This window comes from Echinops telfairi, unplaced genomic scaffold, assembly GCF_000313985.2.
Source record: "Echinops telfairi isolate 266 unplaced genomic scaffold, ASM31398v2 ScPeMD7_7424;HRSCAF=8462, whole genome shotgun sequence".
NCBI classification, from domain to species: Eukaryota; Metazoa; Chordata; class Mammalia; order Afrosoricida; family Tenrecidae; genus Echinops; species Echinops telfairi.
Window position 1 is genome coordinate 6312818 of NW_022111324.1, and position 25909 is coordinate 6338726.

Below are 25909 nucleotides of genomic sequence, written 5' to 3' on the forward strand. Positions count from 1 at the left end.
GAGGGGCCACAGGGAAAGGATGAGTTAACCAGGATGCAGTAAAGCATTGATGAACCACACTATATTCTTCTGGTTCCTTGAGGCTTCCCCACCACCACCACCACCACCACCACCACCACCACCCCACAACTACCATCACCCCAGTGCTGCTTTTCAATTCAGACTAGACCAAAACATGTACACAGGTATAGATAAGAGATGGGTTCTCACGACACAGAGAATCCAGGAACAGGAACAGGAATAGGAATAGTGATACCAGAAGGGTAGGGGGAAGAAGGTGAGAGGAAAGGAGAACAGGGGAACCGATTGCAATGATCAGTACATAACTATACACCCCTCTCCAGGGGGAAGAACAACAGAAAACATGGGGGAAGGGAGACAGTGGTCAGTGTGAGATATGAAAATAATAACAATTTATAATCTATCATGGGCTTATGAGAGTTGTGGGTAGGAGGTAGGGGGGAAAAAAGAGGAGCTAATACCACGATCTCAATAGAAAGTAAAAGTCTAGAAAAGAATGAAGGCAACATATCTACAAATTTGCCTGATGCAAGCGACGTATGGATTGCAACAAGAGTTGCAAGAGTCCCCAATAAGATGATCTTTTAATTTTCAAAGAAAAGAGTCATCGTTGTTGGCATTGGGAATTCAGGAACAGAGACAGTGTGTGAACTCAGTCACATTGCTAAATAGGTTTGGTGCTTGTGTGTCCTATGATAAACCATGAGCTGTGGGCAAGAAGGGATGGTGTCTTATTCATTGTTTCCATTCACAACACCTTGTGCAAGACCCGACTCAGAATATGTGCTCCATCCGTATTAATCCCGAACAACTCTGTCCACCCTCTGCGTTCCATTCAGTGCATCATTCACTAGCCTTCCGGGCGTTACTAATGATTGATGGCCCCATATAGGCTAGTCATACTTAAATATGTCACTTCTTTTCTCAAATTAAAAAAAAAAAGTTGTGTAATATAGTCTCCATTAATTCATGGTGCATCCATGTGTGTCAGAGGAGAACTTTGCTTCACAGGGTTTTCAAAGGTTTTTTGATTTTTTATAGCAGTAGATCACCAGGTCTTTCTTCCAAGGCACTTTTGAGTGGACTCAAACCTCCAGCCTTTTATATAGCAGACGAGTGCTTAACTGTTTGTGCCACCCAGGGACTCTCAAAGATAATTCGACTCCCATAAAGCCTCCTACTTTGGTGCTTGGGAGGCAATAGGAAAGAAGAAAAACATAATTAAATTCTTGCTATTAATTTTCAGGTGAGTCTTCCTCAAAGAGATGGGAATGTTAAGGAATGCAGTAGATATGATAAAACAGAGAACATTGTCTAAGACATCTGATCCCTCCATTTAATATTTCTAATTTATTAAATCAGTGAGAAGAAATGATAGCGTTATGCTCTTTTCTCTCTCTTCCAGGTGTTCTTCTGCCCAACTCCATCATTTCTGGAAGAGTCCTGGTGAAACCCAATGTGAAACAGTTCACAGAGATGTCCACCATCTTTACACAGAAGAGGGCACAGATGTTATCGTCTTTGCCAGAGGATACACTTCTTCTATCCCTTTTTTTGGAAAATTATTTATCAGTCAGTGGTCCATGTTCAAATATGTCTTCCCTCCTCAGCTAGAGAAGTCAACATTAGTTTTTATTGGCATCCGCCAGCCCTGCCTGGGGCAGAACTCCAGAGCTGAGGGGCTGCTTATGTACTCAAATGTACATATTCTAAGCATCTCCCAGTGTGCAAACGACAGTGTTATAGTCAAACTCACTGCCATTGAGTCAATGCCAACTCACAGCCACCCTCTAGGGCAAGGTAAAGCTGCTCTTGTGAGTTTCTGAGACTGTAGGTCTTTATGAGGGTAGGAAGCCCTGTCTTTCTCCCATGGAGTAGCTGGTGGTTTCGACCTGCTGATCTTGAGGGTCCTAGTCCAACAAGTACATAACCACTACATGACCAGGGCTCCGGTGTTATCGTAGTGACAACATTTGATGAAAATCGCACTTTAGATCCAATGTCCCGATGGACATAAAGGTGATTCCCATGTGGTGCTACTCCCGCAGGGCAGTGGCAGTTTGTGGTGGGTAGGATGGGAGAGCTGGGAGGGGAGTTGGAGCCAGGTCATGAGGGACTTTGAAGACAGTAGCTCCAACTAAACTTTTGAATAAAGAGAAGAATCGTTACTAAAGGTGCAGGAGAGGAATGAGAATAAACAGAGGTATTTTAGTAAAACCGTCAGCAGAAAGAAGAATGAACTGACCTAAGGAGAGCGACCAGTGATAGAGAAACTGGGTGTGCGGCACCTGGGAGCTTCCCTAGAGGCAACCCTGGACCCTTGAGACCTGTGAGCGCTAGCCTTCCCTCTAATACTGTTTTCTCTGCTTCTAGATCCTACTTGTGTCCTTTCTCCTATCCCTACCAAATTTCCCTAACCCTAATCCTCCCCATTTTTCCTTACTCCTGATTTATTTTCACTCAGTATGTAACAACTGAGAAGGCTCAATTCTAATATATTTTCTATCCAGCCCTTAAACTGATGTTCTTATATAGCTTCCCAAAGCTGACAAAACAATCTAAGAGTTTGTTTTACAATAATTGAGGCTTAACTCTTGGAATGCTTAGGCTCTCTTCCTGTTTGTACTAGATATGAAGATCGGTCATACTGGCGGACATTTAGTGACTTTGCAACTCCATAAAAATATATTCCAAGGTTTTAAAAATAACCGATATCATTTCGATCTTCTCATGCAAATTCGGTAAAGATTGCCCAAAGTTCTGGAAATTCATATTGTAAAAATGACCCCAATGTTTGGCTTTTTATTCAGAAAATGCCAGCAATTTTTGTCATTTTAGATAAGATTAAATAGTAGATGTTTAAGAGGGTAAGGTTCATTAATGCTGAATCTACTCAATGCTAGACTATCAGGCTGAGAGATAAACAGCCTGGCCAAAAATCTTCTTCTTCTTTGTGACGCCATCTAAAGGATCCAAGAGAAGAGGCCGAGGTAGCAAAGCCCATGACCCAGGGCCACCAAGGGAGATTCCAACCCTAGCCAGGCTTTCTGACAGGAGTTGGGGCTCTGAAGGGGAGGTAGCGTCCACTCGATACATGGCCCAAGGCAGAGAGAAGACGGAAGCATTTGCTTTTCCTTCTTCTACCTTCGAGTCTCCCATTAGTGATTCCCATTGTCCAAAGCCAGTGAGAAGCCAGCTGACCCAGGATCCTACGGAGTGCGGTCTGCAGAGAGAAGAAGGGTGGGGACTGGATGGACGCAGGACCAGACCAGCGGGCAGCACTGTTTATCCCTTTGGCTGTTTATTATCCACGCTCATTCTTCCACCTCTATTGAATTGCTCTACCGCCTGTGTATGCTTCCAGCTTACAAGAAGGAACTATGGATCTGTGGTGGTTAGATTTTATGTCCACTTGATTGGTGGAGTCCAAACTATCAACCAAGTGGTGACCTGGTGATGCCTCTTTGGGAATGTGGTCTTTTTTCTTTTTTGGGGGAGGAATAACTATTTTATTAATTCACAAAAATATGATATGTATAAATTACATATTGTGACAGAACTATTCTGTCTCTGCATGACTCTGCATGCCCCGGCCTGTGATCTCCCTGCTTTCATCTTTCGGCATCATCTGCCTGCAGCTACCCGAGTCTGAAGAGGGCTCTGGTCACATTGGACGCGTGTTGGATATAAAGTTCTTTTTATACCTCTATCTGTGTCACTGGTTTGTTTCTCTGACCACCCAGCCTAACACAGCACCACACAACTGGAGAAATTGCCACTCTTTAACAATCTACAACAGACATGATTGATCAATCGTAGCCATCAGGCTCCTGGGTAAATAGCTAGGAGGGCCATAGCTGACCTCCTCTGGCTTCCCAGTTACCAAGAGGCAGACACCAACCAGGCCTACACCTTTCATCATTCTTTACCTTCTCACACCAACCTCTCCTCCCACAGCCCTCTACGATTCTGCTGTGTTCAATCATCCATTTGCAACGGCCACACAGATCTCAAACAAAACTCACATTTATGGGGTGTTTTTTTTTATCATTTTACTAGGCTCGTGAACTCTTATCACAATCCAGACTTATGGGGGGTTATTAAGGAAGTTAAAAGATTACCACAAGTTAGGATCAGTGAATAGTGAGGACACAGTGGTTGCTCTCAGCCTCCAGCAGGAATGGCGTTTCTGGTGGTATGTTTTCTGCCTTTCGACAGGTCATGTCCCCAACGAGACTAAAGGTGGTTATTCCCTCTACTGAATGGAGATTGGATCCCACTTTCATCCTGCCCATTGGCATAACAGGGAACTCCCTCCAAAATGGGATTACAGCCACAAACACAAAGGCCAGAATTTATATGGAATTATAGCTAGAAGGACCATATCAATTGATTACATCTCAGCTCCCCAGGGAACACACAATCCTCTTACTCTTGTCTGGTTATTATCCATGAATGACATTATAACATTAATTACCATGAGCATTCCTCATACAAAAGAGTTGTTAGCTGTTATTAGATACTTGTGTTAGGCAGGTTTTCTAGAGAAATGAAACCAGGAATATATATAATAAGTTGATAAGGGAGAAGGAATATAACAGCTAATTAGTCCACACAGAGCGCTCTGTTTAACTCACTTTCCCTCGGTCGGGCAAGGTAGGCAGCATCTGCCCACAGGCAGCAAACAGCAGGTCATCAACAGTCAGAAGCTCTGGAGCTCATCAAGGCAGGTCTGGACAAGGAATATAACAGCTAATTAGTCCACACAGAGCGCTCTGTTTAACTCACTTTCCCTCGGTCGGGCAAGGTAGGCAGCATCTGCCCACAGGCAGCAAACAGCAGGTCATCAACAGTCAGTAGCTCTGGAGCTCATCAAGGCAGGTCTGGAAGGGATATCCAGCTCAAGCCATGCAAGGCGACAGGATCCACCAGCCTCAAGCTCAAGCAATGTACGTACCAGCAGCGTGGTGAAGCAGTCTCGAAGGAGCTCTAGCAATGAGACCCACAGGTTGACTGGGCCCACAGGTGGTGCAGCACACAGGTTGAGGCAGAGGACTAGCTAGAGCAGCAGCACACTTGTCCAATCAGCAGAGAGCAGAGAGATGGGGGCGGGCCTTGCAAAGCCATTTATCTCTTTGCCCTCCAATCAAACTGTGACCTGATTAATCCCGCATGTTTCTATTAGCCAGGTTGGCACAATAAACCTAACTAGCACAATACTGCAGAGTTGGCTCCAGGTCACAGTGACCTGATGTGCAACAGAACAAAACACAGCCCACTCCTGTGCCATCCTCACAATTGTTCTTATGTTCGAGACCATCGTTGCAGCCATTGTGACAATCCATCGCATTGAGGGCCTTCTTTTTTGCTGCTCTTCCACTTTACCAAGTATGATGTCATTTTCCAGGGCATTACATCCTGATTACATGTAGTCCTGATTGCATGCCCAAAGTACTTGAGACAAAGTCTTGCCATCCTTACTTCTGAGGAGCATTCTGGCTGTACTTCTTCCAAGACAGATGTGCTTGTTCTTTCGGCAGTCCACGATACATTAGTGCAAAAATATACTACATTTGACCCTTAACAACTCAGGGATTGGAGATATTAGCCCACCCTACCTCCCACACAGTACAGTCAGAAATCTATACTACTGGTATAAAACTACTAAGAGCCTACTGTTAACTGGAAACCTTAGTGATAACATAAACCATCAGTCAACATGTTTTTACAAAAAAACACAAGGTTTTTGTGCCGGTTGGCATAGCTACAGCGATGGCTCCCCAAATGTCCTCTTCTTTGTTCACAGTGGTCTGCACACTGAGTTCATTTATGTTGAAATGGCTGGCAACCACAGCTGCAGACCTCACACTCAGGAACACAGCAAGCGCTTCAGCTTTTCCTGGGAATGTCGGGACTTTCCTCTGCTTCTTGGGAGCACTTCCAGCTTCACTAGTGGCTTTGTGTGGGTCCCACAGTGTTATTCAAGATTTGCAGGACTGTACTAAGCTCTATGAAAACCTATTGGAAAACCAAGAGAGATCACTCGTTACTGTGATGCACAATGTACTGAGAACGGCTCGTGCAGCCGTTTTAGTTTGTTAATCTGCCTGCAAGTGGACCCATGCACTTCCACCCCATGTTGCCCAAGGGTTGTCCAGCAAGTCTGTCCTTTGCTGTTGCTATTTCTTTAGATTGATAATATTCAAGGTTTGAACCACCAACCTTGAGTTTCCCAACACAACCCCTACCTACCCCATGGCATCACCAGCTTAATTTCATGAGACACAACAAGCTGACATAAGTTACTACTACTATATATCTCAAACAACTTTTAAGTTCTCGTTTATCAAAAGAGTAATTTTCCTTTATCCTCTCTTTCTTCCAGGGTTCAACCCTCTGTAGAAGTTAGCCAGATGGGGACACATGGCAAATGTACCCACCATTTTAGGTGGCTGCTGCCGGAGCCCCTTCACCACACTTTGTGCCTCCCACTCTCTGGTGTCTCAAAGTAGAAGACAGATTTAAAATGTGTGGGTTTTCTCCCACACCCCACCCAATAAATAGGTCTTCCCACCCTTGATGCGGATATAGTTCCACTCTATTAAATCTCATCTTCAAGCTCTGTGACTCACCTGCAGCGTACAGTGCTGCGTGCAACCCTGCCCTCCCGGATCAGTTTCCACCCCTTGTTTCTACTCTCATAACAAACACACAGGCAGACGAACAAGCTTGCTCTCCTTGAGGAGACTCCAACTCAAAGCAACCCTATAGGATAGAGAACTCTCCTGGAGGTCGCCGAGGCTGTAACTCTTTCTGGGAGCAGAAAGCCTCATCTTTCTCCCATGGAGCAGGAGGTGGGTTCGAACCACTGAAAATTCTCTAGATCTAACTCTCTCTAGAAAATTAGAAATTTAGCAAGAAAAAAAAAAACCCACCCACACAAATTGAACATCTGAATAGACTGAATTGAGAGGCAAAAGCTTAGGAACATCAAGTCATTTCACAAAGATTTTAATATACGTGGGTTTTGAATGGTTTGCTTGTCTGTTGGGGGAAAAGAGAGAGGGACATGGAGCAGAATGTGACTTCCAGAGGATACTAGTCCACAACCCCTTTCGGTCACAGGGTCTCCAGAGGACAGGCATTGATTGGGTCTACAGCATGAGACAAAGGTGACTGCTGGCAAAGCAGCTCCGACAGGGGCTTCCTGAGGGTGAGGAAGCCATGGTTTCCACCTGAGAGTTACAGAAATCAGACTCCTTTATCAAGGTTGCTATTTGACAAAGAAGTTGCTGCCCATTGTTTTGAGGTTCTGGGTGGTACAATTAGCTTGTTCTAGACGACTCCCCTAAGGGCCAGCTGTTCAAGCCTACCTCATGGCACCATAGAAGAAAGACTTAGAATTTACTTCCTCAAAGATTACAGTCAAGAAAACACTATGAAGCACAATTCCACTCTATAATACATGGTTACAGTCAATGGCATGGAAGCATATCTGACCTCCTCTGGCTTCCCTATTGCCAAGAAGCAGGCTGCCAACCGTTCTTCCGTGACGATCTACTTCTGTCCTAGGTTTGATCACTCTTTGCAATGGCCACACAGAACTCACAAGCAATACTCACAATTAAAGGGGTTTATTAAGAAAGTTAATAGGTTGCCAAAAGTCAAGATCAGTAAACAGTAAGGATACCATCATTGGACCATCACAACACCTCCCCTCAACCAGCAGCCAGTCTCTCTCTGGTCTTCAACTTCAGCCACATGGTCTTCGCCTCCCTTGGCCTCCACCTGGATGGACCAGGAAGTCTGCCTGTCGCCCTGTCTCACAGACCCATGGTCTCCGTGCTGCTCCTCTTGCTCTGTCCCTCAGCCTTCTTCGCACAGCCTCTGGTGCCTCTGGTCTCCACCTCCCCCACGTCAGATAGAGACCTGAAACATGCACTTCCGATGGTCCTGGGCTTTCTCTGCCTGAGATGGCTCTGATACACAGATGAATGTCTTTTTTTAATTAATCAATTTCAGGGGGGCTCTTATAGCTCTTATAACAATCCGTACATCCACTGTAGCAAGAGCATTTGTACATATATTGCCATCATCATTTTCAAAACGTTTTCTTTCTACTTGAGCCCTTGGTATCAGCTCCTCTTTTTTCCCTCCCTCCCTCACACTCCCACCTACATGAACCCTTGATAAATTATAATTATTTTCATATCTTACACCATTCACTCTCTCCCTTCACCCATGTGTCTTTTGTTCATCCCCCAGCAGAGAGGGGGGTTTATACATCAATCATTGTGATCAGGTGGGTTCCCCTTTCTTACCCTTTCCCCCCACCTTCCACCTAATGTCTTTGATGGATGTGTGGGCTTTGTCTTTTAGCTGACAATACCCCCAAGGAAACAAAATGGTGACTTGAGTCACACCCTCTAATAAAGAAGAGTCTAAAGATACATCCCACCTTAATCCTGTAGCAGAACTCCCTCCAAAATGAGATTACAGCCACAGGCATGGAGCCCAAAATTATATCACTTTTGACGAGAAGAGCCATAATTAATGAATTGGCTACATCTCAATGGAGTGAGTCACCATTAGTCAAAAATCAGCTTAGTGTCCATGGATTTTATTTTAGTTAGTTAGTTAGTTATTAGTTAGTTGGTTAGTTATTGTTTATTTAGTTATCCATTGCTCTAGGAACTGACCACTCAAAACTTATGGTCCCTTTTGAAAAGCCCAGTAGAGGCTATCAAAAGCCCCCACCCTATAATCCAGTATTATAGTTAGATTTAGTTGGGGCCTGTTGTTCTTCTATCTATGCCATTGAATCCATTTCAAAGTACAATTTGTATAAACATAAAACAATTATGAATATCAACTAATTGTCCCATATAATAGCCCACAAATGACAGGAAGTTTTAATACCCCTTCATCATCTTAAAAGATAATGATACATATATTGAGTTATCTGGCCTAGAGCACCATGAATGATGCATTATATGTAGAGGGATTAAGCCCAGGAACTCCCATTACTAGATTCTGTTCTGAGAGTAACCAGAATCACTGTGCCTGAATCAAGGACCTTAACATGCAAACTAAAGCCATAAAGTTCCTAGAATTAAATTCAGGAGCAATGCTGCCAGGTCTAGCTTTTCAACAGCCCTCCCAAACCAAACCACTGCCAGCCCATCAATTCCCACTCATAGTGACCCTTTCTAGGGCTGTAAATCTTTACAGTAACAAATTGCATCCTCTTTCTTCTAAGGCGCAGTTAGTGCATTTGAAGCATTGAATTTACAGTTAGGTCCCACGCCATCGAGTCATTTCCTATTCATAACAGCCCACAGAGCATTTCGGAGACTTGGTAGATCTTTCCAGAGACAGACAGTTCATCTTTCCCTTCAAGGCAGGTGGTTTGAACCACAGAAGACACAGAACCACAGACACACAAAAATTCTAAAATTAGAACGAGCAAAGGATCCAGCAATTCCACTCCTAGAGATAAACCTTAAAGGCTTGAAAGCAGAGGCTCAGAGACAGATACACCAATATTCACTGCAGCTCCATTCACAATAGCCAAAATGTGGGAACAACCTAAATGCTCACCAACAGCTGGATGAATAATCAGTGTGGGACATCCATCCATAATTGCACTTAGTGGGGCAGCACTTACCAACTGGGCCACCAGGGATCTTTAGCTTTTAACAACAACAGAACAAAAAACCCAAACTTGCAGCCTTTCAGTCCATTCTGACTCATCTTCGTACTACAGGATAGAACCGAGCTGCCCCTGTGTGTTGCCAAGACTACAAATCTGCCTGAGATTAGAAAGACTCACTGGTGAGTGGCTGTTAGCTTCAGACTGTTGATCTGGCAATTAGCAGCCCAATGCAAAATCCATTATGCCACCAGGGCTCCTAGCTTTGAACAAAAATCTTTAAAATAATTTTTTTTAAAAAAGGGCTCAGCGACCCTAGCAATGAGAAATCTTTAGATTCTAGCCCAAACCCAGGATAAAGTCTCCGCGGGCGTTGGCACCCCCACTGGGTTGTCCCAGCACCTCCCCACCTCCAGGGGAAGGGTCACCCTTTGGGAAATGTTGATCTAATACAATAACGAAAGCACAAGCATCAAAAGACAAAATAATCAAATGGGTCCCCATAAAAACACGAAAACTTTCAGTCATCAAAATATTTTACAAAAAAAGTAAAACTATAAGCTACCAACTAGGGGAATTTGGAAACCACACTTACAATTAGAAGTCTTTGAAAAGTTCATGGAAAAATTCCATTAACTTTCAACTCCATTTTTCCACAAACTTTTTTTTCAAATCATTTTATTAGGACATAATCCTGACACCATACTACTCAATAGTTCTGTCATATCAAGGAGAGCTGTACCATTGCTACCATAGCCAGTTTCAAACACTTCCTTCCTTCTAGTTCTCGCTGCTGTTAGCTCATCATTACCCCCCACCTGTCCCCTATAGCCCCAGGAACCCTGCTTCTAGCTACTGGTTCGAGAGATTCATCCATCCTGGATTTCATATACTGAAAAACTATAATGTTCTCGGTCTGATCCCCAGGATATTTTCATCCCCCAGCTACACTCAGAAATCACTGGAGGCTTCTTCCATGTGTAAATCATGCAAATGTATTCTGGGATCCCACTGTCATCCATAGCCTTCTGCAAACCAGAATCTCACAATGTAAGCTCTGATACTATGCCCTCCTTCAGACTTGGATGATATCATTGACAGTTCTTGGGTCGCAGATATTGGTGTGCTTCTTCCATGTGGGCTTAAGTGACATCTCATCCATGAACTTTTTTAAGCCTCCTTGTATTTAAATTTTTGACAAGAGCAATCATAAAATGGGCAAGGGACTTGAACAGATGTTTCACCAAAGACGACATTCAAATGACCACCAAACACATGAAACAATGCTCAATGTCATTAGTCATCAGAGAGGTACAAATGAAATCCACACGGTTATCATTTCACTCTCCCTAGCTTGGCTATGATAAAAGTAAATAAATATATTTTGGTGAGGATAAAGGGAGAGTGGACCCCTTATCCATTGCTGGTGGAAATGCAAAGTGGTAGAACCATTGTGGGAAACAGGTGACGGGTCCTCAAAAAAACTAACAATAGAAGTCTCATCTGAGACAGCAATTCCACTCCTTGATATAAACCTAAAAGACATGAAAGCAGAGACTTATATACCAATATTCATTGTAGCACTATTCACAATAGCCAAATTGTGGAAACAACCTACATGCCAGTCCACAGATGAACGAATCATCAATGTGGTACATACATACAATGGAAAGCTACTCACCCACTAACAGAAACACAAGCTTGTACAACTATTGTGGAAAGTAATATGGCACTACCTAGAACAACTGGAAATGGAAATCCCATACTATCCAGCAGTCCTTCTGCTGGTTACATACCCTAAGGAAGTAAGAGACGTAACAGGAAGAGACCCATGCACCCCCATGTCCACCAAAGCACTGTTCTCAAAAGCAAGACACTGGAAACAGCCTAAACATCCATCAGTGGAAGAATGGCTGACTAAACGTTGGTATACTCACCCAGTGGAACAGTATGCTAAAACTGTTCACCCATGACATGGATGAACCTGGAGAACATGATTCTGAGAGAAGTTAATGAATCACAAACTGCTGACCTCACTTATCAGGCCCCCCTGCATCTAATCCTTATCATTTTCTTCAACAGGATCAGTCACTCACGTTTCTACATATGTACAAATAAACGTCCTGTGTACTTGAGCCTGAAAGGCTTTCCTATATATGAATATCTCCTTTGTATCAGTATTTAAAATCCTATACCAAAAGCTCCATGGAGGTTACTTATATGATCTCAAAAATCTGATAATGCTGTCGCTAAAGTGGACCAGGATATTTATAAACCTTAGATATTTCCGGTGGATTCTGAGTTCACACTTATCGATAAGCCCTAACCTAAAAGCAGTAAGTTCCTATGATGTGACCCTGCTCGATACTTACCTTCAAGAAGCGATCACTGAAGACAAGTGTTCTATAGGAAAAGTCTGCTGAAGGAAGCAGATGATGCCCAGCTATCAGAAAGACTAACGCCTGGAGTCTTAAAAGCGTGTCTGAAAACAATCAGCAACTGAAGTGAGCTACCACCGGCCTCACATGGGATGGGAGCACAGGCCTGTATGATCCAACACTTGTAAATCATAAAATCCAAGGTCAACGGAAGGAATTGTATTAGAGATGAAATTCTGAGCACCCAGTTTATAGATGCCTATAGATGACAGTGAGAGCCCAAAATCCATCTGCAGAGTCCCAATGGGGAGTAAGTCTTTATTGAATGCCCTTGGACCGGTGACTAGAGATATGAATAGCCTTTCCCTGAATGCACCGAAAAGTGGATTAATACATATTAAAAAAATTCACTGACGTCAAGTTGATTCCAAGTCATAATGACCCTATAGAATAGGATAGAATGGCTTTGGAGGGTTTCTCAGACTATAATTCTTTATAACAATGGTTCTCAGCCTGTGGGTTGTGACCCTTTTGGGGGTCGAATGACCCTTTCACAGGGGTCGCCTAATACAGCTTGCATATCAGATATTTACATTGCTATTCATAACAGTAGCAAACTTACAGTTATGAAGTAGCAACGAAAATAATGTTATGGTTGGGGATCACCACAGCATGAGGAACTGTATGAAAGGGCCGGAAGGTTGAGAACCACTGCTTTATAAAAATGGAAAACCTCACCTGGAACTGCTGACCCTGTGGGTAGCAGCCCAACGAGTAACCACTACACTACCAGGCTCCTGGTGTAAACGCAGTGAGGTTAATTGAAGTTGAATGTTGCATCATCTGTTTCCTCTTTTGATCCATTTTTAATTTGCTCTAGTGTTTATTACTTTTCGCTTTCCCTCAGCTTGAGGTGTTTCTGTTTTACTTTGTTGTTGCTGTTGAAGCTTTCTTTTCTTTATTTTTCTTTATGTCAACTCCAGGATAGTGAATTTATAGAGATAATAACTAGGCTAATAGCTTCTTAGAGTTACTGCAGAGGAGGTTGAAGGATAACGAGGAGCTAATAATAATAAGTACAAGAATGAAAAAAATTTTTTAATTAAAATTTAAAAAAAGAAGGAAGAAAATTCTTCTGAACCTGGTTGTGGTGATGATGGCACGGTTTTTAAAATATTTAAACCATGGAATTGGTTGGTATATGAATGATATGTCATTAAAACTGTTCATTTAAAAAAATAAAATAATCCAATCTGCCCAATTTGATTCATCTGTTTTCCACAATTCCTTTTCCAGCCCTGCAATCAAAGGCCAATTCCTTATTGAACTTGACTTTTCCCCATGCAGCACTATGTAGTTCAAGGACTTTGCACTCTGTTATTTTTTCCCTTTAACACACTTGCCTTCCTTTGGCTGTACCCACACCCCAGGAACAAAAACTTAAGAAAATTCACTATTGCATGGAACCCTTGCTATGTCAGACGCCTGCTTCTCCAGCATTCATTATTAGTGCTCTGTAAGCCTTCACCGACCTTTCCATTATCAGCCCCGCACTCAACCCACTGGGCCACCAGCGGTCATCCTCAAGTCTTAAGTCTAGTTGATGCATTTATATTTATTTGATGATGTTGAACTAGAGCAATAAGATATATCTTTTTATCCAGCAAGGATGAACATGGATAAGATTCACTGGGAAGGAGCATGAGGGAACTGTTTGGATTGATGGAAATATTTTGAATCTTCAGTAGGGTAGCAGGACTATAAATATGTGCATGGAATTGTCAAAACTCATAAACTGTACATCTAAAATGATACATTCATCTTATTATGTGTAAATTATACCCCAGTGGATTTCATTTAAAAAGAAGAGAGTAAAGAAGTCAGTCTTAATCTCTTTGCTTACACAAATCTCCTTAGCTCTTAGGCATGTTTGTCTACTGTTCCTTGAGTAGATAAACTACTTAATTAACCAGATAATTATAAGAAAGAAGGAACCAGTCTTAATCTTCTTTGCATTACTAGCACCTAGCACTGTGCCTGGATAAGCATTCATTAAAGGCATCTTAAATGAAATTACGGTTTTCAAGAGACACTACGAAACAACAAAAGAAGGATACCAGCTTGATCCTAAAGGATATCAGGAGTGGTTCTGAGTCAAGTAAGCAAGAAAATGTCATTTAAAAATAAAAGATTTCAACACCCTTGTGTTAGTCCAGATAGACTAGAGAAGCAAATCTAGGGAGACGTATATGTCTCTAAGAAAGAGCTTTATATAAAGAGCAATTGAATATTGAGAAAACATCCCAACCCAGTCCAGATCAAGCCCAGAAGTCTGATGTTAGACCATATGTCTGATACCAATCTATAAATTCCTCTTCAGAATCATGAATGACTGTTGCTGCTGAATTCAGGAAGATCACAGGCCAGGGGGTGGAAAGTCTTGTGGGTCCAGTGGCAGTAAAATCATCTCAGCACTGGCATGGGTCTCCACATGGCTCCTCCAGCTCCAGGGCTCTGGCTGCATCAGGGTAGCTCCATCAGGCTCACCATCAGTAATGTCTCCCAGGGAGTAAGTCTGTGTCCCACCTCCAGTGAGCTATTTATCTCCTTAGAGCCTCCAAATGAGATCAAGTTGCAACCTGATTGACAGGCTAAACTCCACCCCTTCCTCAAGTTGATAGATTAAGTGACTGACACAACCCTCAAAAAAATTAATAATATTTCCAATATCTAGTGATTGAGGAAATATGGTGATTCTGTAGATTAAATTAAATTAAATAAATTTAGTTGACTAACCAGCATCATCTAGAGAAATATAACAATATAATTCTTGAAAGAAATGACATTGAATTTGCATCAAATTCAATTGTTTTAATTCAGCAAGCCATGACAATGAAAAATAAGGATATCTGAAAGTTTGGGGGTGTTACCTATGTTCTCTATGAAAAAGGAACAGTTCATCAGGCTGACCAGGAAGATCTGAAAGGTGTCAGCTATACGTTAAATGATTCCTTAGATCTGTCTGTGACGCTACAATGAAATAAAATTTATCGAAGGAAAAAAAAAAGATAGGTCTCTGTTTTATAGCATCATGGAGTGAAGAAGAACAAGAACAAGAATCCCCTGATACATATGAGAGGGCTTTAAAAGTTTCATGAGAAAATGGAATGATAATGGAATTTCTCCAGGAACTTCTTAAAGCCGCTATGTAGAGTTATTAATCAATAAACAGCTTCTATGCTACTGCCACAACAAAACATGTCTGGACCACATAACAGACCACTTAAAATTAATGTCTACCATTGGGGATCCAGAACTGAGCATTTCAAAGGTGGATATTTTGACAAATTCAAGCTGATTGCAATGCTCTACAGGATCAATATGTACAATGAGAGATTGCTTAATTCCTTCTCAATTTCCCCACGCCACCCAGTACCATCAGGGAACTCATTCTTGTTAATGATCCCAGATTTCATTAGTGGAGAGAGGCTTGTTTTTGTATAAAGACATTCCATCTTAGAATTTCCTCTTTACAATGTCTATGTCCAAGTGTCTGCCTTTGGGGGTTTGATAACAGATGCTGTGTGTCTGTCTGGGTTTTTGTTGTGATTTAAGAGATTGCTTTATTTCCTTTCTGGCCTTGATTTGTTCTGTGTGTGGTGATTCGCTATTACTGTAATATTTAAACATGTTCTTAAGAGACTATTGCTAATGGGTCATATTTTTACAGAACAATTTCACTTCTAGCTAATTATTTTATAAAGAAACTGTACCAATTGCATACATTATCTGGAATGATGTGAAAAATCTGAACCTATAGCCATGTCATAAATGGCAACAGCCACTCCTTTATTTTTAAAAAATGCTAACAAAAAAACAGAGTTTTTACCCCTTTGTACTCTAAGATGATTGAATGCCCGCAAAGAACTCTTCTAGGTGTGTGTTTTATCTATTGGGGTTTAATATGGTAGTCACGAAAACAGCCTGCTTAAAATACGTGTTTATTTATGCACTCTTTAAATGACAATAATAAATTTAATATATAGTAAATTGTTTTATTTTTTATTAAAACTTTTCTTAGAGAAATTTCATGAAAAGGATGGCATTGTTTTGCATTTTACTAACCTCATTAAGGTCTGGCTTGACAGAAAACAGCTGAATTCTCTTATCTGCTTCCGCATTCCATCTGTTCCAATATGCCTGTTTGATTGAAGTGTATTAAGGAGCACAGCCTCACATAAATCTGGAGTCAGGAAAGGGAGGCATAGTTTTAATAGCCCCTGCAGATAATTGGGATCCTGCTCTTTGATATGGAGACCAAGCTCTGTGTTAGTTGCAATGTGGAACTAACGATCTGAGACCCTATCAATAAACTTTTATGTTGCCTTACATTAAAATCCATTGATCTATATTGCACTCTGGACACATCCTTTAATGATGCATGAGTTTTTTCCATATCATTCATTGGTCACTTAGAAAGACTGGTTTCCTGAGTTGTGCAGATCTTCTGAGTGTTGATACATTTCATTATGTAATATCAAAGAATAATATTTCTTTAGTACAACCCCCCATTTCATCAGACAACTCTTTTTTTTCTTTTTCCTTTTTTTTAAAATCATTTTCAGACAACTCTTTTAAGCATTGGGGAGCTGCATTCATTTCCTAAGGGTTTAATGCTTTCCTAACAAACTACTGCGGCCCAGGTGGCTCTGCTCGATAGGAAGGTATTGTCTCATGTTCTGGAGTTAGCCATCCAAGTCAACATATTGGCTGGGCCCCACTCTCTCCAAAGTCTGTAGAGCAGATTCTTCTCTGTCTCGGTGAACTTCTGGTAGTCCTGGCCTGTAGACGCATTTTCACATGCCCATGCTTCCTCTGTGTGTCAGCGTCTCTTTTCTTGTAAAAGGACCAGACTGGATTATGATTCACTTTACTCCAATGTGACCTGAAGTTAACTTGAGTAACAACACGCTCAAAGACCCCAATTCCAGACAAAGTCAGGTTCACAGGTATCAAGGTTGAAATTACAACATATCTTTGTAAGAAACCTCGTTGGATCTATAACAGAGTAAGTATCAAGCTTACAGTGAGAAGTTCTTCGTTCCTAAAAGCTCTTGTGTTAACACGGACAACAAATGTCAGTAGTTTTCTCTAAAGTGAAAGATCTATGATTGACATTGTCAGTGAATATTATTGTAAATTTTGCCTGACAACCAACTTCCATTGTTTGTGTAAATAGAATCCAGTCACATAAGGATTTGTGAATAATTCAGGTATTGTGATATGTAGTTAGCCTACACTGGTCCAATATTCCTCTTGCAACAAGTGTTTTAAAAATTAGTACCAGGGGTAATCACTGACACTATTAATGGAAGATCCTTATGTTCCAGGGAGATGATTGATAAGACTGTCTACCATGAATTAACAAGGAGGTCTCTAAAGGGATCCAGAGGCAGATAAAAAGAAAGAAAGAAAGAAAGAGAGATCCAGGAAAGGATTTGGGGCTCGCACTAAATCCTAGCTCCAATTCAAGAACAATTATTTCTTATAACATGACCTTGCTCAATACCCTCATGAAAGACACAAAGAAGATATGGGTACTATGGCAAAATATGGTGAAGAAATTAAATGGTGCCCATCTATCAGATAAAGTAGCATCTAGGGTCTTAAAGGCTTCTTTGCAAAAAATCAGCCATCTAAGTGAGATGTCAGCTATGCCCACGTGGAAAAAGAAAATCAACATCCATGACCCAAAGCTTATAAGTCATATAATCCAAACCCAAAGGAGGGAATCGTATCAGTGCCTAAATTGTGAGATTCTAGTTTGCAGAAGGCTAAGGATGACAGTGGAAGCCCAAGATCCATTTGTGAGATCGACACAGGAAACAAGCCTTCAGTGATTTCCCTCTAAACATAATAGAGGGATGGGAATAAACTGATTACCAAATAGAACGTATTGGAGAGATGACTATAGATCAAAATGATAAACCTGACTTGAACGGTTAAAACCTCGTTACTGAATTCCCTCCCTTCATATACTTTGGACCTGATCTGGTTTTCCATATTTTCTGTGTTTGTGTGTTTGCTTTTTTATATATTAGGGTTTATATCTGATGTATTTTGTCCTTGTGTCTTGAATCTTTATTAGGTATTTTTCAGTTCTTTGGTGTATGAACCCCAGGACTGATGAACCTACAGAGACAGCAAGTAGACTAAGGGTCCCTGGGGGAGAGAGTGGACAAAAGCGGTAAAGGGGAGCTGAGACCAAGGAGTTCAAGGAGGAGTTCAATACTATTTGAGGTGATTGAACTATGGAATGGTATGATATCTGTATTAGCTCCCAATAAAATGGTTTGGGGTGTGAGACAGTTTATTGTGCCAGCCTGGCTGATAAACGCAGGTGGGATTGACTGAGGGGCGGAGAGATGGATGGCTTGGTGAGCCTTGCCTTTCTTGTCTCTCGCTCTGTGATCATCGGACCAGTGTGCGGCTGCCTTGCTTGTTCTGTGCTTTACTTTAAAGGCTACAGAGCCTGTGGGACGCCTAGCCTGTGGACTGTGTTGCTGTAAGTTGAGGTCCCTTTAAGACTTCTCTGGAGCTGGGAACTAGCAATTGGTGACCTGCCTTGTGATTGGCTGCTGTGCTGACATAACTTAGCTCTCTCTACAAATACAGGAAGATCTGGCATCAGATAGAGACTGGAAGGACTGCTAGTCTCTCAACTTTCTCTCACGGACGTGGGTTGCACTAAGCCGGTTATAGTGCTTCTAATTTAACTGTTTATTTCTTGTGTATTTATCTGTATATGATTGTATATTTATCTGTATATGATTTAAGATTGTATATTTATCTGTATATGATTTAACATTTCATTTCTCGTTATATATCTAATTATCTTTATGATTTAACATTTCATTTCTTGTTATATATTAATTACCTTTATAAATAAATATATTATATTATCAAGAATTTGGTTTTATCTCTCTAGAGAACCCTGTCTAACACAGGGTGGGAAAGAATATGGGAATAATGCACAGTCACTGTACCAAAAAAGAACAAGTCAAAATGTTACCATTTTAAGATCAATTCCATCATTTCATTGATCGAGAACCAATGGTACTGAAGGAAGAAATTCAAGCTCCACTGAAAGCATTAGTCAAAAACAAGGCTTCGGGAATTGGTGGCATGCCCATTGAAATTTTCAGCAAGTAGATGAAACACTGGAAGCACTCATGTCTACTCCAGGAAATTTAGAAGACAGCTACTTGGCCAACTGATTGGATGAGATCCATATTTGTACCCATTCCAAAGAAAGGTGACACAACAGAACCCAGAGTATACAACATTGCCAGTAAAAATGTTTTTGAAGATATTCCAACAATGACTGCCGCAGTACATTGACAGGGAACTGCCAGAGGTGCCAGCAGGATTCAGAACAGGGTGTGAAACAAGGAATAACATTGCTGATATCAGATGGATCTTGACTGAAAACAGAAAATACCAGAAAGATGTTTACTTGTGTTTCATTGAATATGCCAAGGCATTTCACTATGTGGATCATAACTAACTACAGCTAAGCTTTAGAAGAATGAGAATTCCAGAACACTTCATTCTGCTCGTGAGGAACTTGTAGATGGATCAAGAGGCAGTTGTGTAACCAGAGCAAGGGAATACTGAGTGGCTTCAAATCAGGAAAGGTGTGTGACAGGGTTATATACTCTCACTATACTTATTCAATCTGTATGCTGAGCAAATAATCCGAAAAGTTGTCTTATACAAAGAAGAATGTGGTATCAGGATTGGAGGAAGACTTGCCAAAAATCTGTGCTATGCAGATAATACACCTTGCTTGCTGAAAGAGAGGAGAACTTACTGATGAAGATGAAGGATTGTGGCCTTCGGTTTGGATTAGAATTCAAGATCAAAAAGACCAAAATCCTCACAAGTGGATCAATGGGTAGCATCATAATAAATGCAGAAAAAATGGATGTTGTCAAGGATTTTTATCTTACTTGGATCTGCAATCAACACTCATAGAAGCAGCAGTCAAGAGATCAAAAGACATGTTGCATTGGGCAAATCTCCTGCACAAGAACTCTTGAGAGCATCAAAAATAAGGATGTTACTTTGAGGACCAACATGCCACAGATGCACGCTGTGATGTTTTTCAATGTTTTCGTATACATGTGAAAGTTAGACGTTGAATAAAAAGGACCAAAGAAGAATCAATGCACAAAAAATAATGGTGGTGCTGATGAAAAATATTGAGAATACCATAGACTGCCGAAAGGACAAACAAATCTGTCTTGGAAGAAGTTTGGCAGAGTGCTCATTAGAGCCAAGGGTGATAGGAGTTCATCTTACATACTTCGGACATGTTGCCAGGAGAGACCAGGCTCTGGAGAAGGACATCATGCTTGGTAGAAGGACAGCAAAAGAGAGGAAGCCTCTCAAAACTATTGATTGACACAGTGGCTATAACAATGGGCTCAAGCATAGGAACAATTGAAAAGGGCAGAGAACCAGGCAGTATTTCCTTTGGTTGAGCGTAAAGTCACTCTGCGTCAGAACCTACTCAATGGCCCCTAACAGCAACCTCCAAAAGCCCAGTGCTGAGTGAGAAAGACCTCCTGTGTGTTCCCAGGAAGGGTACAGACTGGGATGCCCACGGCAGCTCTACACTGCTGTTTGGGGCAGACTTTTCAAATGTCTTTCCATTTGCAATCCCAGGTACATAGGTACATAAAATTGGTATACAAATCAAACATTCACTGATGATAAATCATAAAGAAATTTATTTTAAAACCTATTCTTTGGTATACATATAATCTTAGTATTTACTAAAGACCAAAGCAAATGTGCATACTAATGCATGGATGTGCTTGTTTGTTTTTACATAATGAATGGTATTTACATAATGGGGTATTATTTGAAACTACAGGATATAGAACATCTACACCAGTTTTCAGAGTTGATAAAATTTTAATCTTATAATCATTAATGCTCACATCACTGCATAAAAATAGGTGGTACAAAATGGCAGAAGTATGTTTGGGGCCATTTCGGAAATTGTTGGAAAGTCTGTGCTAATCCGAAACCAAAATTAATATAATGAATTTTTAAGGAAATTTTTAAGGAAGTTTTAAACCTGTGTCCCTTGATAATTCAGCAAATTCTTCTTGAGTTTTTAATGATAAATGACTGATGTTTTTATTTCAATTGAGTATGGTTTATAAACTCAACTTCGCTTTTTAGAATCAAAATTTGAAGGGAATTATTTCTGAAACTGTGCCTCCAGGCACTTCAGATGAGCAATTATAACTCTTACGATGAAATCTTCAGGAAAGTTATTTTCAATTGTAACTTTCATAGGTAGCTGTAAATATTTCTAAAGAATCATTTTCACCCTATTCTTCTATGTGTTAACTTTTCTTTCTTCCAAACTATTTTACCAGGAGATAATCCAGATATCACACCAGTCCACCGTGCAATCACATCAAGCAGTTTTGTACAACGGCTACCAAAATCAGTTCCAAACATTTTCTTCCGTCTTGAAGTCCTTGAGATCAGCTCCCTCTCCCCCGTTTCCCTTACCATCCCCCCCAGGAGGCCTTTCTCCAGTTGTTGCCTCTGTAGGTTCATCTATCCTGGCTTTCATAAACAAAACATGGAAAAATACAGAACAAAAGTACAAGAAGGCTACCCACAATGACAAAATACAACAGAGATAAGCCCCAACATGAAAAAAAAAAAAAAACCACAGAAAAAATAGTGAAAACCAGATCAAGCCCAAACGATCAGAAGGGAGATTAAGTGTTGGGCAGAGATCTGCACTTGTAAGAATTGCTCCAGGAAGTTTTCACCTGGCACCAATCCCCATGGTCAGGGTAAACAGAGCTCATTCAACTGGAGGTCGAACTGTACAGGGCAACAACTTCATGAGTTGTGGTTCACAGTTGGACTGTACTCTCATAGACTCCCCTTGTCGTCTGTGTCTGGAGTTCTGTGTCACTGGAAAAGCTGTTGCTGTTAGCAATGCAATTGCCTTATACCCCTGGGGGTTGATTGACAATGTTTTTCCTTTTTGTTTCTTTGAGTTTTTGTTTTTCTGACTGTAGGATTTTGTCTGTGGGAAACAGAAAGATTTCTCCCAAGTTGTCTCCCCCAAATATATGTTAGACAGGACACTGCTTGCAACTGATAGTAAATGATTGTCAAATTATCTCCCTGAAGATTCCAGCCATCCAGATCAAGCAGACACCATTGTTTCTCCCACAATAGGCAGGGCTTGCTCCCTGCTGTTAGGGAGCGTGGATTGCTTCCCCTAAAAACTTAGGCTAAATAAAGTCTCTAGCTCTAAGGTAATCAAGGTTAGGCTGCCATCATGAATCTAGGGTCCGCCCATCTTGTCACATGTTTACCCTTATTCCCTCCTCTTCCTTTAGCGTATGTTCTCCTAGTAACTCCCCTCCCATTACTGTATTACCTATAGCACAACCCTTTCCTGTGACGTGCCTTCACCTGTAATTAGAGGGCTTTCACATCCCCAGAGAATATATAAGTCTTGGTTAGCAATAAATCTCTCTCTCCATGTGGACCACCAAGTGATGCTGAGATGAGCATGCTACCATGAAATGTGTCTGACGCCATCATTTCAATCCCTCTTCTATCGCATGCTCTCTATGACTCACTATACTCTTTACTTATTATCGCTGTACAATGGTGCCTACTGGACCTGTGGTGATGTGTTAGGGGCTCTCTCCCCTGACATTTGTCTGTTTGCTGATTGGTTGAATTGTTCCTGGTGGTGGTGGTCTCATGGGGTTTTGTTTTTGTCATAATACAACCACCAAAGTAAACCAGAGTCATGCATAACCCATGGACAAGCAGATGGGTTGGAGGCTCCTACTTAACTCAAGCCCCAATCCAAGAACCGTTAGTTCTGATAACATGACTCTACTTGATACTCACCTTCATGAAATGATCACTGACGATAGGGTGCTACAGCAAAGTTTGGGGGAGAAACCACATGGTGCCTAGCTATCAATCAGAATAGTGTCTGGGGGCTTAAAGATTTGTATTCAAACAAGCAACCATCTAAGTGAGGAGTCAACTAAGCCCATATGGAAGAACCACACCAGCCTGTGTGATCCAAAGATGACAATAACAAAATCCAAATATGATGAAGGGAAAAGTATCAGAGCTTAAATTGTGAACAACCAATCTGTAGAAGGCTATGGAGGACAGTGGGAGCCCAAAACCCATCTGCAGAGTATGTAGTCATAATAAGCCTCTGGCAGATCCCCTCTAGCCACTGGCCAGAGACTCAAACAGCTTTACTGTCAGACAGAAATCATTGTAAGCTTGATTATACGAGATTGAACTTGATATTTGGTCAGTTGACCTCCCTCTTAACCCAACCTGAATTTGTTATAGGCTCAAGTATTTCTTCCTTGGCCTTTTTAGTAGTGATGGTGGTCTTTTCTTTCTTACTCATTATTTGTATTTTTATCTTATATTATTATTATTATTTTACCCTTGCCATTTTATTTTGGTTTTGTTTTTTATTGTTTCTGTTGTGTTTCCCAATAAGGAGCAGATATAGAGATATTAACTGATGCAAAGGTTTATCAGGGATGTATGTGTATGTGGGGAGCAGGGAGATAGGAAGAGTGAGGAGATTTGGGGAGCAAATACTGAATGCGGGAGGAGGAGGGAGCACTAGAACTGATTGTGATTATGTATGCACAACTCATTTTAAAAGTGATTTAACTATGGAAGTGTATGATACGTAAATATTATATCAAGAAAATCACAAAACAGAATGAAAGAAAACAAACTTGACCAATGGTTACCATAGGGGAAGGGGAAAGAGTTGTGTAGAAGGCACTGAGTTTGTGTCAAAGGTGGTAGAATAATTTGGAAAAGGATATTAATAATGGCTGTACAACACAGAGTATAATCAATGACACTGAATTATACAAGTAGAAGTTGTGGAATTGGAGAATATTCTGTAGTGTATATTTTTGCTACAATTAGAAAAATAATAATTACCTGAACAACAATAACTACAAGGAAGAAGAAAATGTTCTAGAATTGAATATGATGACAACTATACAACTCTTCTAGATATGATTGAATTATTGAATTGTATGACATGTAGATGAAGTTGTAATAAAAGTATTTCAAAAAAAGAAGGGAGATCAAGTGACAAGGTGTGGTAGTTACATAATCCGGTGTCTATTTGAGGATTAAGAGTGAAGGGGTAGAGTTTAGCCTGTCAATCAGGAGATAAGTAGCTTGTTGGAGGCTGGGAAACATGCTCACTCCCTGAGAAACTCTACTGACAAGACACATGGGGCTATGGTGATAGCAGTGAGAGCCCTGGACCTGGAGGAGTCACATGGAGGCCCACCCCAGCGCTGAGATACATCCACCATAACTGGATCCACAAGACTATCCACCCACTGCATTCGGCTTCGTTGTATGTGTTTTGTGAGTCTGAAGAGGACTTTACAGATTGGTATCAGACATATGGGCTAATATTGGAGTTATGGACTTGATCTGGACTGGGCTGGGATGTTTACTCAATATTCAGGTTTTTTTGTATATAAATCTCTTCCTTATTCACATATGAGTGTCTATGAATTTGTTTCTCTAGTCTACCCAGGCTAGCACACAAGGTTTTAACCATTCAACTCAGAGTTATCATTTTAATCTATTATAGTTGTCTCTCCAATAATCTTTGTCTGGTAACCAGGTTATTCCCATACGTCAATTTTGATTAGAGGAATTCACCAGAGGCTTATTCCCTGTGTAGATCCTCCAATATATTTATCTTTTAACATAAATGTTAGAATTTTTTTCCTTCAAATGACATGCTTAAATCAAGAACTTTTAAAATATCCAACAAATAACATAGTTTTAAAAGCCATAAGTCACTATTAAAAAAATAACAAAATAGAATTTCTGCTCAGTCAAAAATACAATCACTTCTGCTATCATCCATAGCCTTCTATAAACTGGGTGTTCAGAATTTAAACTCTGACACTGTTCCCTCCTCAGAATTTGGATCTCATTACTTGTAATAAAGGCTGGTGCTCCTCTTCCACAATGTGGAATTATTTGTCATCTCACTTAGATGGCTACTTGTTTTGAGATAAACCTTTAAAACCACAGGTACTATTATTTCTGATAGCCGGGCACCACCTAATTTCTTCACCACACTTTGCTATAGCACCCATATCTTCCATGACCTCTTCATGAGGGTGAGTATCAAGTAGGGCCATGTCTAAAGAACTAATTGTCCTTAGATTGAGGCTAGAATTAAGTATAAACCCTAATTCCATCCACCTAACTATAATTTGATAGTGGAAGCCCAAAATCCATTTGTAGGGTCCCCACAAATGGATTTAAGCCTCTCAACACAATCCAGGGATGTGAATAGCTTTGCTGTAAAATAGAGATCATTGTAAAGCCAGTTATGATGTACAGATCCAGTTAGAGTTAAAATGTAACATTTAATCATTTGATCTCCCCTTTACCCATTTTAGATTTGGCTAGTTTTAAATATTTTATACTTCCTTTTCTTTTTTTTAAATCATTTTATTAGGGGCTCATAAAACTCTTATCAAAATCCATACATATATCAATTGAGTAAAGCACATTTGTACATTCATTGCCCTCATCATTCTCAAAATATTTCCTCTCCACTTAAGCCCCTGGCATTAGGTCCTCATTTTTTTTTCCCTCCCTCCCCGCTCCCCTCTCCCTCATGAGCCCTTGATAATTTATAAATTATTATTTTGTCATATCTTGCCCTGTCCGACGTCTCCCTTCACCCACTTTTCGGTTGTCC